At 33.6% G+C, this 18,004-nt stretch overlaps 1 long non-coding RNA gene across 1 annotated transcript in view; it reads left to right on the top strand.

The window, feature by feature from the left end:
• LOC118921702 (uncharacterized) overlaps positions 1-18,004 on the top strand; it is a 150,619-nt gene that overhangs the window by 33,613 nt on the left and 99,002 nt on the right. The window contains exon 2 of the long non-coding RNA XR_005028462.2: positions 8,322-8,405. This is a non-coding gene — a long non-coding RNA (uncharacterized LOC118921702). The remainder of the gene's footprint in view (positions 1-8,321; positions 8,406-18,004) is intronic.

Raw genomic sequence — 18,004 nt, 5'->3', positions numbered from 1 at the left:
ACCCCAGCTTTAGGAGCAGGCTATTGGTTATGAGTGAGAGCTTCTGGTATTCTGGGCTTGCCTGTGCTGGCATGGAACATCCACCCACTGAGTGATCTGGATGAAAGCTATTGAAGATCATTTTCTTAGTCTGTTTGCCTAGAGTGGAATCTTCATCCTATGAGTTGGGGTTAGGTGGAAGAAGGGAATCCTGATCCTTTTGGCTGCATTTGCTTGGCTTTTAGCCTCTGCACTGTGAAGGTGGGCTATTGAGAAATGCAGGTGGCCTTCTTTTCCTGGGAGATAATGTAGAATGGGAGGGAAGAAAGAGAGTCCTGTTTTCTTGGCTGCACCTGCCTGTAGGAAGCTTCTATCACATGCAGCTGGAGTTTAGGAAAAAAGGGAGTAAGTTATGACTCAAATACCACAGATTCTCACTGTTCATACTGAGATTTAGATTTTCTTGAATAAATATTTCTTCATTTGCTGTATGCCCTAAAAACAATTTCTAATTTAATTGTTTTAAAATAATTTCAACAGATATGCTTTTCTGGGGAGAAGTCTGTAGAGCTCCTCATGCCTCCTTTCTAGAAGTAATATCACCTACATGTCTCTTGATAAGAACAAGAATAGTAAATATTGGTAATATTTGTTGGCTATTAATTGTGTCCAGGAATTGAGATGTTTATTTCACTTAATTATCTCCTTGGATCTTCATTTGCTTTTTATATATTTTTTGGTTTATTGTTTATTGCCTGTATCCACTTCCTACAATAAAACTTAACAAAAGTATGCTGCTTTATATGTCCTCAGTTTCCTGAAAGTGTTATATGCTTGATACATGGTGTGTTCATACATATTGGTTGAATAAATTAATGAAAGACTAAATATATTATTAACTGAAGTAGAGTCTATTATTAGTTCCATATTTAGAAGAGAAAATTGAGGCTTATGGAAGTTAAGCAATATGCCCAAATTCATAGATCTTATAAGTGAAGTGCCTGAAATTGAAAAGTAGGTTTATCTAACTTCACATTTTGGGCTTTTAACTGCCATTATATTTGGTCAATATTAATATGACAGATGATGTATGCTTGATACTTTCTTTTTTCTGCTCAAAACAAGAAGCATTTTTCTTCTTTCATTATTAATTTATTAAAAACACTTTGTTGATCTACACTTGGCACTAATAGAAGACTCTAGAGATCATACTGATAGAACAAGATGGAAACAGGGCACAATGAGTGGTTAAAAGAAGCAAAGGACCTCAGATATGAACACTGTCATCCCATCTTTTTAAAAAAACCCTAGTAAGTACTATTTTGTATCTTTTTAGGTCAGTTTATAGCAACCTCCTTCAGCATGGTGAATTGGAGATAATTGTATAAGTGTAAGGGAAAGGAAAAGTTTGTTGTATGATAGACTAGAATATTTTCTTTTAGGGGCAGGGATAATTACTGATAACCTTATTATGCACCTTTCAGTGTGTCCCTGACTATTGGAAATTTCACTGTAGAAGACAGTGCACTACAAGATTTTATTTCCATTGTTTATAATCCTCTAAATCCTGAGTATGCTAAAATATTACTGGAAAAAATTTACTATAAGAATCTAGTCATCTTTTTTTAAAGGATGATGAAAGCCAAGCAGAAATGACATTTCTGAGATGGGAAAGAGATATATAAGAACATTAGGATTATTCATCTAAAGAGAAAAAAAATTGTCATTCAACAATTACCTAAATGTTTTAGAAAAAATATTTTGTGTTTGAATTTTAATTAATAAAATTCTTCTAAACATTGTGCAAATGAAGACAGATTATGGCTTTGCCCAGTAATGATCATCTTAAATATCTGTGAACACAAAAACCTGCTAACAGCCCAACAAAGACTCAGTGGCTTTAAATGTGTATGCTATTTCTTTGGATAATTATGCAGCCAAAATAATCATCTATTTAATTAGTGTCAGATAACAGATTGTTCATCTTCATTTGGATAAAACAGTAATGCTATGAAGTCATGCTCTAGAGATCTTTCTGGTGTTTAACTCCAAACACTGAGTTCACCTCCAAGTTCTAAAATTAAAATGTGCTGAATCTGCAAAATCTAACACTTTTTGAGGTTTTTCCATGGCCTCTGTAACTAAACACATTAGACACAGGAGAAATTGATGTACTAAAAATATTTTTGGAATCCTAACAAATATATAACAAAAAATACCATTCTTACCTATTTTCCAGAGAAGACTATTTTTTTTTTTTTGAGAGGGCATCTCTCATATTTATTGATCAAGTGGTTGTTAACAACAATAAAGTTCTGTATAGGGGACTCAATGCACAATCATTAATCAACCCCAAGCCTAATTCTCAACAGTCTGCAATCTTCTGAAGCATAATGAACAGGTTCTTACATGGTGAACAAGTTCTTACATAGTGAATAAGTTCTTACATGGTGAACAGTGCAAGGGCAGTCATATCACAGAAACTTCGGTATTGATTATGCATCATGAACTATAAACAATCAGGTCAAATATGATTCGTTTGATTTTTATACTTGATTTATATGTGAATCCCATATTTCTCCCTTATTATTATTATTATTTTTTTTAAATAAAATTCTGAAGTGGTAGGTAGATGCAAGATAAAGATAGAAAACGTAATTTAGTGCTGTAAGAGGACAAATGTAGATGATCAGGTGTGTGCCTATAGACTAAGTATTAATCCAAGCTAGACAAGGGCAACAACATATCCATGGATGCAGATTTCTCTCAAAACAGGGGGGGGTTGAGGTTCTAAGCCTCACCAGAGAAGACTATTTTTTATAAGTACATGGAATACATAATGTGGAAAATAAAATGCCATGTATATAGGCTTTTGTATGTGTAATTACTTTATTTTTTACATGGTCATAACAACTCTGGTCACGGAATTTTGGGTTACTATTGTACTTTAAAAATATGACCACTATTTGAAAGTTCACTGAGTATAGTGCAGATGAATTGGAGAAACAGAATGGAAAAAGGTGCCAGAGCCATCTTGCTTAAACATTATCACCAATACCTAAGACACCTATGGAACAGCTAATAGATGATATTTCTTTACTATGGTATCCCAATTCTCCCTAAATAATAATAAAAAACTTTTACATCATTTGTTTCTAATTTCTAATCATTTTGTAGTCAATGCATACTCATATACCTAAAATAACTTTTTCCCTGAAATACATTTTTCTTGTTCTTTTCTCTCAATGAAGATGAAACATAGGTTATCCTGTGTTTAATATGTGAAGAAAATTATATAAACACTTCTGAGTCATTTCAAGGCTAAAAAGTCATAATTTCTTTAGTATTTCTTCTTAGATGAACTTTATTATCTGAATTTTAAATTCTTTATCTCCTACTCTTCCTTTCTATACTATACTTTTTAGTTTCTTTTTAGTTTCTCTCTTTCATCTCTCATAAAAAGGATGTAATGACTCTTTAAAGCAACATGAGGCTAATGTATGTAAAGGTATTTGCGTTTGGAAACTTCACTTGTTATTTCATCCTAGCAAATCCTGAGTTTTTCAATGAAAATTTGCCAGTGCTCAAATGATTTTGGCTTAGCTTCAAATATAAGTCTCATTTTTATGTGTAGTCACTTATTTACCATTTTGTACTGGATAACACAGAATACTTGGAAAGTTATATAAAAAGCAGTTTATCCAACTCTTAATTATTTAGGGGTTTGTGAACCGGTTTAGTGGTTAGTTAAAAGAAAAGATAGTGTATTTATAAAGGAAAAAATATAAAAATTTTAACAAATTGCCATGAACATTTCCTTATTGGGAAGAATTATTCTTTGGGTTATACACTTCAAAAGATATAACAAATTATTCATCCACTCATGGAAGTACTCTGCACCACTGCCAGGGCCAACGACAGAACTATCAATACAGGGAGAGTGGAGATATGATGTGTACAAGGGACACAAAAGGAGGGAGCACAAGGGGGAATTATAATGTGGGAAGAAAGAAAAAACTATATTTAGAGTAACATCTGAAAGGATAATAGATTTAGGAATAAGTTAACAAAACTATAAAACTTATACTCTGGCAACTACAAAGCATTGTTGAATGAAATTTAAGCAGGCCTAAGGAAATGGAATTCTATCCCATGTTCATGGAATAAGACACTTAATATTGTTAAGGATGTAATCCTGCTCAAACTGGTCTATAGTCTCAATATAATCCTCACCCAAATCCTAGCTAGTTTGTTTGGAAAATAGACTCGTTGATTCTAAAATTCTTATGGAAATTCAAGGGACCTCGAATATCCCAAACAGTCTTAAACAAGGAAAATGAAGGTATGCAAAAGAATTAAGTTGTATGCCTTTAGTCACATACAAAAGTTAACATGCATCAAAGATCAAAGTATGAGCTAAACTATTAAACTCTTGGAAGAAAACATAAGTGTAAGTCTTTGTGACCTTTGATTATGCAATAAGTTCTTATATAACACCAAAAGCACAACCAGCAAAAGAAAAATAGATGAATTGGACATCATCAAAATGAAAACATTTGTGCCTTAAGGGGCACTGTCAAGAAAGTGAAATGACAAATCAAATAATGGGAAAAAATGTTTGCAAATCATATATCTGGTAAGAACTTTTATCCAAATATATAAAGAACACTTACAATTCAATGATGTAAAGATGAATAACCAAAATTAAAAATGGGCAAAGGATCTCAATAGACATTTATCAAAAAAAAGATAAACAAATAGCCATATGCTTGTCCATGACTAGTCATAGCAACATTATTCATAAGAGCTAAAAAGTGAAAAAGTAAATATCCATTCAGCAACTCATGAATTGATTTAAAAAATTCAATATTTCATGCCTTTGGAAGATATACATCATACAGTAGAATATTTTCAGCAAAATATTTTTATACTTTTCTAGAAAAAGTATAACTATGGAAACAAAAAGATCAGTGGTTGTCATGGGTTTGGGAAAGGAAGGAAGGAGTGAACGAATGTAATTCTAGGAATTTTTAAGGCAATGAAACTATATGATACTGTAGTTGTAGATATATATATGCTATATTATATGTTTCTTAAAACCTAGAGTGTACAACACAAAGAGTGAACCCTTATGTAAATTGTGTACTTACTTAATAAAAAAATGTATCAGTAATGAATCATCAATTTTAACAAATATACCATACTAATGCAAAATGTTAGTAATAGCGAAAACTGTGTGGAGAGTGAGAGGCATTATCTGGGAACTCACTGTACTTTCCACTCACATTTTCCATAGAACTAAATTACTCTGAAAACGTAAAGTCTATTGTAAGAAGAGGAATGAAGTACTGATTCATGCTGTAACCTGAATGAGCCTTGGAAACATTATTATTAGTTAAAAGAGCCAGTTGTATGAATTTCATCTGTATGAAATGTCTAGAATAAGCCAATATAGGACAGAAACTAGACTGGTGGCAGGGGTGGAGGAGTGGGTGGTTAGTTGAGAGGAAATAGGAAGTTGCTAATGGCCACCGAGTTTCTTTTTGGATTGTTGAAAATGTTCTAAAATTGATGGTTGTGTAATTGTATATACTAAAAAACATTGAATGGTACATTTAAGTGGGTGAATTTTATGGTATGTAAATTACATCTTAATAAATTCACTTTTTAAAAGTAATAGCAATTAAGCAGTTAATTGCCTGCAGTAATTCCTTTGCCTGTATTCTGCATAGCAAAGCTAAAGACTTCTGCTAGGTACTTCTAGTCCTTCTCACTATAGTTGAAAACAGAATAAATTCTAGTAAAGTCTGTGCATGCTCTTGTTTTTCCCTTTATTATCTTTTAAAATCAATCCAATTAATTACATCAACCTATGCAGTGACAAGTCCCTCTAGGTGATTTGAAAGCATTTGGAATGTAAAGATTTTCAAAAGGTGTGCCAGGAAGTTTGTGAACCATAAAAGAGTGAATATGATAATTTAAGTCATTAGTATGTTTTTTTTTTTAATGAAATAGGCCAACTTCTCAGTGAAAATGTATTAAGACTTGAAGAAACATCTTTTGGGATCATCCAGACATACAAACTGTAGCTTTAGCCTTCTGAATTCTTGAGATTGGGATCCTGGGAAGAAAACAACCATCTGTACACTGGTGTTGTGTTTTTGTTTGGATTTGGTAACAGCTTTATTGAACTGAAACTACAGTTGACCTTTGAACAATATGGGTTTTAAAGTACATGGGTCCACATATACATGGATTTTTTTTCAATAAATATATTGGAAACATTTTTGGAGATGTATGACAATTTGAAAAAACATTTTCTTTTCTCTAGCTTTATTGTAAGAACACGGTGTATAATACATTATAATATACAAAATATGTGTTAATTAACTGTTTATGTTATCAGTAAGACTTTTGGTCAACAGTAGGCTATTAGTAGTTATGTTTCTCTGAGTCAAAAGTTATACACAGATTTTTGACTGCACTGTGGCTGGTGCCCCTAACCTCTACATCATTCAAGGGTGAACTGTAGTATTAATTAAATAAAAGGAGAGAGAGAAGCCAGGCAGAGTTGATAAGTTCATAGTGGCTAGAAAGGGAATAAGTCCTAGTGTGAAGCCAAAGTGATGAATATTGGAGAGATCATGAGAGAGTAAATGTTAGGAGAGTGTGGGTGGCAGGTGCAGTTTGAGGTACTCTGAGTCAACAAGAGGAAAAAGAGTTGCTATGTGGGATTTTTATAGGATTCTTATGGCTCTGGGCTTAAGGGGAGTAATTAAAAGCACTACCCTGGGATATATTGGAGTTCGTGAATTAGACTTTGTAGCAAATCTGGTGCAAAATATCTTCTCTGTATTTTATTCAAGATTTTTATTCTTCAGATGACCTATGAGAAATAGGGAATAAAAGGAAAAATAACTGGATCCTGGCTTTAGAAGAGTTTACAAAATTTGAAATAAAGACTGAGATGATAAATATGAGAGAAGTAGATAATCATTGACTGAAATTTGTGTTGCATAATCTTTTTTCTTTAAAAAAATCCTGCCAGTGTAACATAGGTGGTTTCCTCTTTGAAGGGCTCAATATGTCTTTCTTATTGATTCTTATGTGTAAGCCCTAAATCTACTAAAGTTATTGGCTATACTTAGGCTTTTGAAACAGAATAAAGTTTCTAATATTTTTTTTCTAAGTTTGCAAATAGCTTTCTGTAATGTTCTATTTTGAGTGTCTCACAATCTAATAAAGTTAATTTTTCCTTTCTTAATCATCTTTACTTGACAAGAATTGGGAAGGTTATAAATACTGTACGTGGACAAGACTGGGATCAATTGCTGACAATAAGATTTTGATTAGAAATAATAAGAATCTATGAGAGCACAAATGCGAAAATCTTCTGGTGGAAAAAAAGATAACTTATAAACCTAGGGTGTTCACTCCATCTCAGTCTTTTCAACCCTGTAACCCACCAAACCAACTTTGGAGAAGTTATGTCAGTGGTTAAGAAAACTTGGAATGTTGTTTTTGACATGGTCTAATGAATCCATCTCATGCAAGTTCATAAATAGTGTGTTAGTTGTAAGTCTATTAGTTTGTAAGTCTATTACTATAAAAAATAGAAGCAAAATTTTTTGTCTTATATACCAAAACTTACACATGTTGAAATATATTTTAAAATCAGTATTTCCAGGAAATTTTCACATATATATTCCTAGAAAAATAACCTACGATGAAATAATTTTTCAATAACAGGTTAATTCCAGATAAGGTGATGGCAGCTCCACTATCATTAATAGCTCTTAAAATAATTATGTCAACTCTGGTTAATTGAATCCCTGGAGATCTAAAGGCTCAAATTAACACCCAGCAGCTTGTGCCTTGGCAAGGGATTGCCAGTATCAAGGCAGAGCAAGTCCTTTTATAAGAGAGCTGAATAGGAATGAGAAGGAGCATATTCTTAGTGTAGGAAATTCTAAATATGACAGTCCTCTGATATTGAGATTAAAATGGTTGATGCACTTTTATCTCTACCAAACATTTCTTTTTCCTTTCACAGAAAGCACACATGCATACAAAAAAAGCAATTATTTACTCAATCCAGTTTTATTGCATGCTTACAGTGTTCCAGGCCACTTCTCTAAGAACAGGAATGAATATGAAAAATAATACTCTTGACATTATACAGTTTACATTCTAGTAAGGGGAGATAGATGATAAACAAATAATTGAATAAAACAAGAAAAATGTCAGATAGGATATCAGATAGGGTACAGTTTTCTATTGATGCTATAACAAGTTACCATAGACCTAGTGACTTTAAACAACACAAATTTATTATCTTGTAGCTGTGAAAATCAGAAGTCTGAAATAGATTTCACTGGGCTGAAATCAAGACATCAACTGGGCTGTGTTAATTCTGGGGTATCTAGGTAAGTATCCATTACTTTGCCTTTCCAGCTTCTGCAGGCCTCCTGCATTCTTTGGCTTGAGGCACCTTTCTCCAACTTCAAAGTGCAGTACTCCAACTTTTATTCCCATCATTTTATCTCCTTTCTCTGACTCTAAACCTCCTGCTTCTCTCTTATAGGATCCTTGTGATTATATTGGGTCTACCTCTTTAGTCCAGGCTTATCTCCCCATCTCAAGGTTTTTAACTTAATCACATGTAAAGTCTTTTTCATATTCTTAGGGGGTTGAGGATTTGGAATATCTTTGTAGGGTCATTATCCAGTTTACCTTAGTGGTAAATGAGATGCAGAGAAGTAACGTAGATGGTTCTATAAAAAGATTCTGATTTGCTCTTTTAGGTGGTCAAGAAAGTCTATGTAAACAGGGATATTTAAGTTGAGATCCTTATGATAAGAAGGAACCCAAACTTGGAAGATCAGGTGGTAGAGCACTCCAGGTAGAAGACAGAACTAGAAACAAGGAAAATAAAGAAGGTCAGTATGCTGGACCTTAGTTACCTACTAGGAAAGCAGTATGAGTAGAGACAGGAAATTGGTATGAGTAGAGATAGGAAAGGTAAGTTGAAGCCAAATTATGTAGGATTTAGTAAATGGGGGTAAGCAAACAGATAAGTATATTTGCATCTGGTACCTTCTCTAGGCCACAATTCAAGAGAGAAACGATAGGTGCTGAAACTTTACGTAACTACATAAGAGGTATATTAGGTAACCTGATAGAGAATAGCAACTGAAAATCAAAGCTGTGAGTTGTATAGATTTAACAAAAATAAGCTTAAAGTTTTGGCAAGAATATGTGGTATGTCTATTGACTTCTTGAAGTTGTCGAGTCTGCAGAATCTATACCAAATCATCTGCAAAGATTCACTAGAGGGTCAATTGAAAAAGAGGAGATTGACTTTAGAAATGGACACTGTGGCAATTTACGCACTCATCAGGAAGAAGCTTCGAAGTGAAGTTTCATTTCAAGACCAAACTGGGAAGCATAGGTTTTTCCATGAAGGATAAGACTCCCAGTCAAATGGATCCTTCAATGGGAAAGATGTTTGACAAGTGAAAGTTGCATTAAAATAGGGACATATCACCATGGCTGAACTGCAGGTCCACTTTTCAAATTCTTAAGTCTTTCTATAATGGCATCCTGTTTTCTTTCTTAGGAAAATGGGAAAATAATTTAGGAACCTACCATTCATTCCTTCCTGATATTTAGAGGGTTTCTGTGTGGGAGACTGAATACAGTTGGGATTGAAAACATAATCACCCTTTATTCTTTTTTTTATTAGAGTATCATTAATATACAATTTTATGTTGGTTTCAAATGTACATCACAGTGGTTCAACAGTTCCTGTGGTCGACTTATATTGTGATTTTGAATTATTGTGCCCTTTTATCCCCCTTCCCCCCACACCCACCCCAACCCCTCCCCTGGTAACCACTAGTCACTTCTTGGAGTCTGTGAGTCTAATACTGTTTTGTTCCTTCTGTTTTGCTTTGCTCTTATATTCCACACATAATTGAAATCATATAGTATTTTTCTTTCTCCTTCTGGCTTATTTCACTGAGAATAATACCCACTAGATCCATCCATGTTGTTGCAAATGGCAGGATTTCTTTTCTTTCTATGGCTGAATAATATTCCATTGTGTATATGTACCACCTCTTCTTCATTCATCTATTGATGTACACTTAGGTTGCTTCCATATCTTGGCTTTTACAAATAGTGTGATAAACATAGGGGTGCATATATCTTCTCGAATCAGGGATTTTGTTTTCAGGTAAATTCCAGTAGTGGAATTACTGGGTCAAATGGTATTTCTACTTTTAGTTTTTTGAGATACCTTCATACTGCTTTTCACAGGGGTTTCACCAATTTGCATACCCACCAACAGTATAGGAGGGTTCTTTCTTCTCCACATCATCGCCAGCATTTGTTGTTTTGTGTCTTTTGGATAGTGGCTTTTCTAACTGGTGTGAGGTGATATCTCATTATGGTTTTAATTTGCATTTCCCTGATAATTAGTGATATGGAGCATCTTTTCATGTGCCTGTTGGCCATCTGAATTTCTTCTTCGGAGAAGTGTCTGTTCAGGTCCTCCACCCATTTTTGAATTGGGTTATTTGTTTTTTGGCTGTTGAGGTATATGAGTGCTTTATATATTTTAGACGTTAACCCCTTATCAGATTAGTCATTTATTAATATATTCTCTGATACTTTAGGATCTTTTTTTTGTTCTACTGATGGTGTCCTTTGCTGTACAGAAGATTTTTAGTTTGATGTAGCCCCACTTGTTCAGTTTTGATTTTGTTTCCCTTGTCCAAGGAGACATGTCCAGGAAAAAATTGTGAGGCAATATCTCATTGTGGCTTTGATTTGCGTTTCCCTGATAGTGAGTGATGTGGAACAGCTTTCAATGTGTCTGTTGGCCATCTGTATTTTTTCTTTAGAAAAATGCCTCTTTGGGTCCTCTGCCCATTTTTTAATTGGGTTAAACCAATTATTTACTAAACAAATATGAAGTTATAAAAAACAAAAGTAGTAAAATCAATTATACAGCTAGTCAAGGGATACACAAAATATGTAAATTATGACACATACATAAAATTGGGAAGAGGAAGAATAAAAAAGTGTACTTTTAGATTGTGTCTGAAATAGAGTGACCATCAACTTAATAGAGACTGTTACATACACAGGAAACAATCTATGAGACTTATGGTAACCACAAACCTAAAGACTATAGTAGATACATGAAAAATTTAAAAAAAGAAAATCTAAGCATAACACTAAAGAAAACCCTCAAATAACAAGAGTATAAGAGAAGAAAAAGGGAACAGAGAGGAACCACAAAATAACCAGAAAACAATACAATGGCAATAAGTACATACCTATCAATAATTACCTTAAATATAATTGGAGTAAGTCCACCAATTAAAAGACATAGAGTGGCAGAGTGGATAAAAAAACATTTCCATCTATATGCTATCAGTAAGAGACTCATTTCAAATCTAAAGACATACACAGATGAAAGTGAAGGGATGGAAAGATATATCATGCAAATAAAAGAGAGAAAGAAGAAGAAGTAGCACTACTTATATCAGACAAAATAGACTTCAAAAAAAAAAGTAATAAGAGACAAAGACATCACATAATGATAAAGGGATCAGTCCAACAGGAGAACATAACAATTGTAGATATCGATGCATCCAGCATAGGAGCACCTAAATATATATATATATATATATAATACTAAAGGACCTAAGGGTAAAATAGCAACACTATCATATCATATTAGGGTATTTTAATATCCTACTTACACCAATGGACAGATCATATAGACAGAAAATAAATAAGAAAAGTTATTGAATGACACATTAGACCATATGAACTTACCAGATATATACAGAATGTTCTACCCAAAAGCAACAGGGTACATATTTCCCTCAAGTGCACATGGAACATTCCCCAGAATAGATCACATATGAGGACACAAAAAGAGCCTCAATAATTAAAAAATATTGGTATTTCAAGCATCTTTTCAGATCACAATGGTATGAACCTAGAAATCAATTATATGTACAATGCAGCAAAAGAGGTTCTAAGAGGGAAGTACATAGCAATACAGGCCAACCTCAAGAAACAAGAACAACACCAAATAAACAGTCTAAACTCACAACTAAATAAGCTAGAAAGAGAAGAAAAAATGAAACCCAAAATTAGTAGAAGGAGAGATATAATAAAGATCAGTATAGAAAAAATAGGGAATAATAAAATAGAAAAACATCAATGAAACCAAGAGCTGATTCTTTGAGAAGGTAAACAAAATAGACAAACCCCTAGCTGAACTTACCAAGAAAAAAAGAGAGGACACAAAATCAGAAATGAAAAAAGGATAAATTAAAATTGATACCACAAAAAGACAAAGAGTTATTGGAAGATTCTATTAAAAATTATATGCCAATAAATTGGACAACCTAGAAGAAATGGGCACATTTCTAGAAAAATACAACCTTCAAGACCTAACTCAGGAAGAAACAGAAAATTTGAATCAACCAATTACCAGTAACAAAATTAAATAGTTTATCAAAAAACTAACAAAATTCCAGGACCATATAACTTCAGAGCTGAATTCTATCAAACATTTAAAGAAGAGCTAATACCCATCCTTAAAGTATTCCAAAAAATAGAAGGAGGAATACTTCCAAACTCATTTTATGAGGCCAGCATCACTCTAATACTAAAACTAGACAAAGACACCACAAAAAAAGAAAAAGAACAAGATCTCTGATGAACATAGATGCAAAAATCCTCAACAAAATATTAGCAAAAAAATTCAAAAATACATCCAAATGATCACCCATCAAGACCAAGTAGGGCTTATTCTAGGGATGCAAGGTTGGTACAATATTCTTAAATCAGTGTGATAGAGGACATTAACAAATGGAAATGTTAAAACCATATGACCATCTCAATAGATGCTGAAAAAGCATTTGACAATATTCAGGATCAATTCATGAAAAACTTACAAGAAAATGGATATATAGGGAACATAACTCAAATAAAAAAGGCCATATAAGACAAACCCACAGCAAACATCATACTCAATGGTGAAAAGCTGACAGCTTTTCCTGCAAGATCAAGAACAAGACAAGGATATTCACCCTCACCACTTTTATTCAAGTTAGTACTGGGAGTCTTAGCCATAGCAATCAAACAAGATAAAGAGAAAAAAATGTCCAAATTGGTAAGGAAGAAGTAAAACTCACTTTTTGCAGATAACATGATACTGTATATAGAAAACTCTAAAGACTCCATCAGAAATCTGTTAGAACTAAACTGGATTCATGAAAGTGGCAGGGTACAAAACCAATATACAGAAATCTGTTGAATTCCTATATAATAACAATGAACTATTGGAAAGAGAAATAAGGAAAACAATTCCATTTATAATTAAATCAAAAAGAACAAAATACCTAGGAATAAACTGAACAAAGGAGGTGAAAGACCTGACTGTGAAAACTATAAGACACTGATGAAAGAAACTGAAGGAGATACAAATGAATGGAAATCTCTCCCATGCTCATGGATAGGAAGAATTAATATTATCAAAATGGCCATCCTGTCCAAAGCAATTTACAGATTCAATGCAATCTCTATCAAAATTTTACCAATGATATTTTTCAATGAACTAGAGCAAATAATCCTAAAAGTCATATGCAACCACAAAAGACCCTGGATAGCCAAAGCAATTCTGAGAAAGAAGAACAAAACTGGAGGCATTATGCAACCTGTCCTCTATCTATACTACTAAGATACTGTAACCAAAAAAGTATGGTATTGGGACAAGAACAGGACCATAGATCAATGGAACAGAGTAGAGAGCTCAGAAATATACCCACACATATATATTCAATTAATATATGATAAAGGAGCCATGAATATACAGTGGGGAAAGACACTATCTTCAATAAATTATTTTGGGAAAACTGGACAGGTACATACAGGAGAATGAAACTGGGTTATTGTCTAACTCCATGCACAAAAGTAAAAGCAGAATGGATTAAAGATCTGAATGTAAGACATGAAACCATAAAATTCTTATTTTGAAAAAACATAGGCAAAAATCTCTTGAACATAAGCATCAGCTTTTTTTTCTGGACACATCTCCTCGGGCAAGGGAAACAAAAGTAAGAATGAACAAGTGAAACTATTTCAACTGAAATCCTTCTGTACAGCAAAGGACACCATCAATGAAACAAAAAGGCAACCTACAGTATGGGAGAATATATTCATAAATGATTTATCTGGTAAAAGGTTAACATCCAAAATATATAAAGACCTCATAAGACTCAACACCAAACAAACAAACAACCTGATTTAAAATGGGTTGAGGATCTGAACAGACATTTTTCCATTTCACAAAAAATACAGTTGGCCAACAGGCAAATGAAAAGATGGCTACATTGCTCATCCTCAGGGAAATGCAAATCAAAACAATGAGATATAACCTCACACAAGTTAGAATGGCCACTATCCAAAAACAAGAAATAATAAGTGTTGGCAAAGATGCAGAGAAAAGGGAACCCTGCTGCGCTATTCTTGGAAATGTAAATTGGTGCAGCCATGTGGAAAACAGTAGGGAGGTCGCTCATAAAACTAAAAATAGAAATACCATATAACCAAGGAATTCCACTTCTAGAAATTTACCCAAAGAAAATAAATCCCTGATTTGAAAAGATATATGCACCCCTATGTTTATTGCTGCATTATCACAGTAGCCAAGATATGGAAGCAACCAAAGTGTCAATCAATAGATGAATGGATAAAGAAGAAGAGGTTCATATACACAATGAAATATTATTCAGCCATAAAAAATAAAGAAATCCTGACATTTGTGACAACATGAATGGACCTAGAGGCTATTCTGCTAAGTGAAATAAGCCGGGTGGAGAAAGACAAATACCGTATGATTTCACTGACTGGTGGTTAATCATGGGGGAGCTATTGAGGTGAGTGGGGGTGGAGGGTGAGGGGATAAAAGGGCACAAAAATTCTCAATCTTAATTTAAATTGGTCACAGAGGTAGTATTAAGCATGTAGAATATACCTAATGATTCTGTAAAATCTTCCTATGTTGACATATAATAACTGCTCTAGTGGGGTGAGAATTTAATAATATGGGTAACTGTTGAACCACTGTGTTGTGTACTTGAAAAAGTATAAGATTGTGTATGAATTATACTTCAATAAAAAAACTGTCTCAGCTGACTTCTTTGTTAATCAGCTAGAACCACCAGTTCTAGCTTTGTGACTGAATCACATTTTACTAATAAGAAAGCGGAGGAGAACAAATATTGTTAACTCTGCAGGTAATCCTGTGTTTAACAACTGTATACCATTTTGTATCAGATTACTGGGGCTGCTGTAATAAAATACCACAGGGACAACAGAAATTTATTTTCTAATAGTTCTTCAGGCTTGAAATCCATGATCAATGTACGGCAGATTTGATTTCTCCTGTGGCCTGGCCTCTCCTTGGCTTGATATTGGCCATCTCACTGTGTCCTCATATGGACTTTTGTCTGAGCATACATGTCTTTGGGGTCTCTTCCTCTTCTTATAAGTACACTTGTCATGTTGGATTAGGCCCCCACCCTTATTTATCCTTATTTACCTCTTCAAAGGCCTTTTATCTCCCAAATGCACTCCCATGTGGTACGTAAGGCTTCAATTTATGAATTTAAGGGGAGGATCCATAACACTTAACAGTCCAAAATACTCTTCCATTGCCTGCAAAAGATATGCCAAACCTTCACTTTTCTTCATCAATCAGTTACCCATCATTTCTTCCTGTGCTATAAAAATATATACCCTTGAGTTCACTCTAACTCACAGAGAAATAGGGATTACCACATATGAATCTCTTTTTTTTCTCCCCTTTTTTCTTCATTTGAAATTTTACCTTCAATTGCTTTCACTCATTTACTGTTCCCTCTTACTAAAAGTTGAGTACTAACAACAGTAGCAGCTGAAAATTTCAGATTTAAAACATGTAGAATGAATAGCATCTTCTGAAGTAGAAAAGCTAGAACAATGTCAAATAACCACCATTAATTATTTTCCCAAGGTTTTCAGAATGCTTTTCAGCACAGTAGGAACTTTAGCCTTTCCCTGATGAAGGTAGTATTTTGTTACTATATTCAAGGTAATGACAGCTTTTCATGTTTTTCCTTCAGAAATAAATACATAAATCTTTTTAATTTTATCAGGTATGTAGTTTTCCATCAATATTTGAATGACATCACAATGACATCTAGTGGCTATAGAAATTTCTTTCATCTCTAAAAAATTTATCTTTAAGAAGATGATATTTTTAAGCTGGAAATAAGAAAGGAGAATGAGTCATTATAATATAGTCATATTTACAATATGTTTTGTTTAGAACCTGCCTCTTTCCCTACCTCTCCTACATCTGTTCCATTCTAACCAGACACAAAGGATGAAGAAAAATTTGACACCTGACTTAAAGTGTCATATTGATGGCTGGTGTGATACTTCTTGGAAACCCTCTAGAGTGTGCAGAAATGAGTAGCTTGATACAAGTGTTGATAACTATCCTATAGAGTGACTTTCAGGTAAGAAACTGAGATCCACATCCATATGCTCTAGATAATTTTAATAAGAGAACCATATCAAAGTAATCTTTTATGTATTTGCTTTACATAAAATACAAACAACAGGAAAATGTCTTCAGTTTTGGAGCATGGGGTGGGTGGTGGGTGGTGGCAATGGGTAACATAAGATATTACCTTTTAGGAATATAGCATTTTCCAAATAAGAAAACATGGGATGAATTAGTAGAACATTGCAATCAGTAGCAGGTAAAATGTATTTTTTATCACCCCAAGGAAATATGTATTTTAAGTTAATCTTAAATAGCAAATTTAGATTCTATAAAAGGATTACATTAAAGTTTTTATTTAACTCTTGGAAGAAATTACATATTATGAAAATTCCTTTGGGTTCTTTATGTCCTTTTACTTTTTACAGCATGGTAAATATTATATATACAAGTTAGATTCTTAGCCTACCAACATCTGTTCAATCTAAAAAATTTTGACCAAAATGTCTGAAAAAATATTCTCCAAATTTTGATGTCATGTCAAAATAAACACTTCATTTTGTGAGGTTCATCCAGAAGACCCCACAGAGATAGACTGAATTCCATTTAATTTATAATTTTTGAAGGGCAAGGGGGCTGGGTCAATCATGACATATTTGAATATGTGGTTGTACAAAGTCTAGATGATGTTTTAGACCACTTACACATGTTATTCAGCTAGGAATTATCCTAGATTACTACTTATTTTTTCCAGTTGAATTTAGGGATTTAGAGTTTCATAAAGCAAGTATTGAGTTATTTCCCACAATCCCAAAACATAGTTGAAGGAATGACTAGGACATGTGAGTGTATATACCTCTGTGAACATAAGATGATTTGTGGGGAAGGGAATTAAAACGACATGGGTAGACTCAATTCTCAGTTCCTCACTTTATGATAATCTTTCCACTTGAGCTGGAGGATAGACCACTGTCATCAGGAGATATGATCAATCCAGATCTGCACCGCTATTGGAGGTGCTGTGCTTTTGTATTGAATTTTCAGAGGGGGTCATTTTCCTGTTCTTTTGTTGGATGATAATTTGCTGAATCATTTGACTGGATGGATTGTGCAACAATCTTTATGACTCTGAAGGTCATGCATCTGAGCTGTGCAACAAAAGCAAATACTAAGGGAAGGACCATCATCAGAGTTTGTAGCCCTCTTCTAAGCCAGGATCGTAGAACCCTAATTACATCAAAAGAATAGATCTCTTTCTCAATCCCTAGTGCCTACAGCAGCTGATATAGGGGCATAACCAAATTACATAAATTCTTATTTTCCTTGTTTATTTCCTGAATCTGTATAGTAATATTAAAAATTCCAGAGAGGTTTGTAGGAGTATGACAATAGATATTCACCCTAGAGAGGTCAGTGTTATATCTAATGTGAACTATAGTTTGAAAT

This window comes from Manis pentadactyla, chromosome 12 (assembly GCF_030020395.1).
Source record: "Manis pentadactyla isolate mManPen7 chromosome 12, mManPen7.hap1, whole genome shotgun sequence".
Classification (NCBI taxonomy): domain Eukaryota; kingdom Metazoa; phylum Chordata; class Mammalia; order Pholidota; family Manidae; genus Manis; species Manis pentadactyla.
The sequence above is the reverse complement of the archived record's forward strand: the minus strand, read 5'-3'. Positions and strand labels throughout refer to the sequence as shown.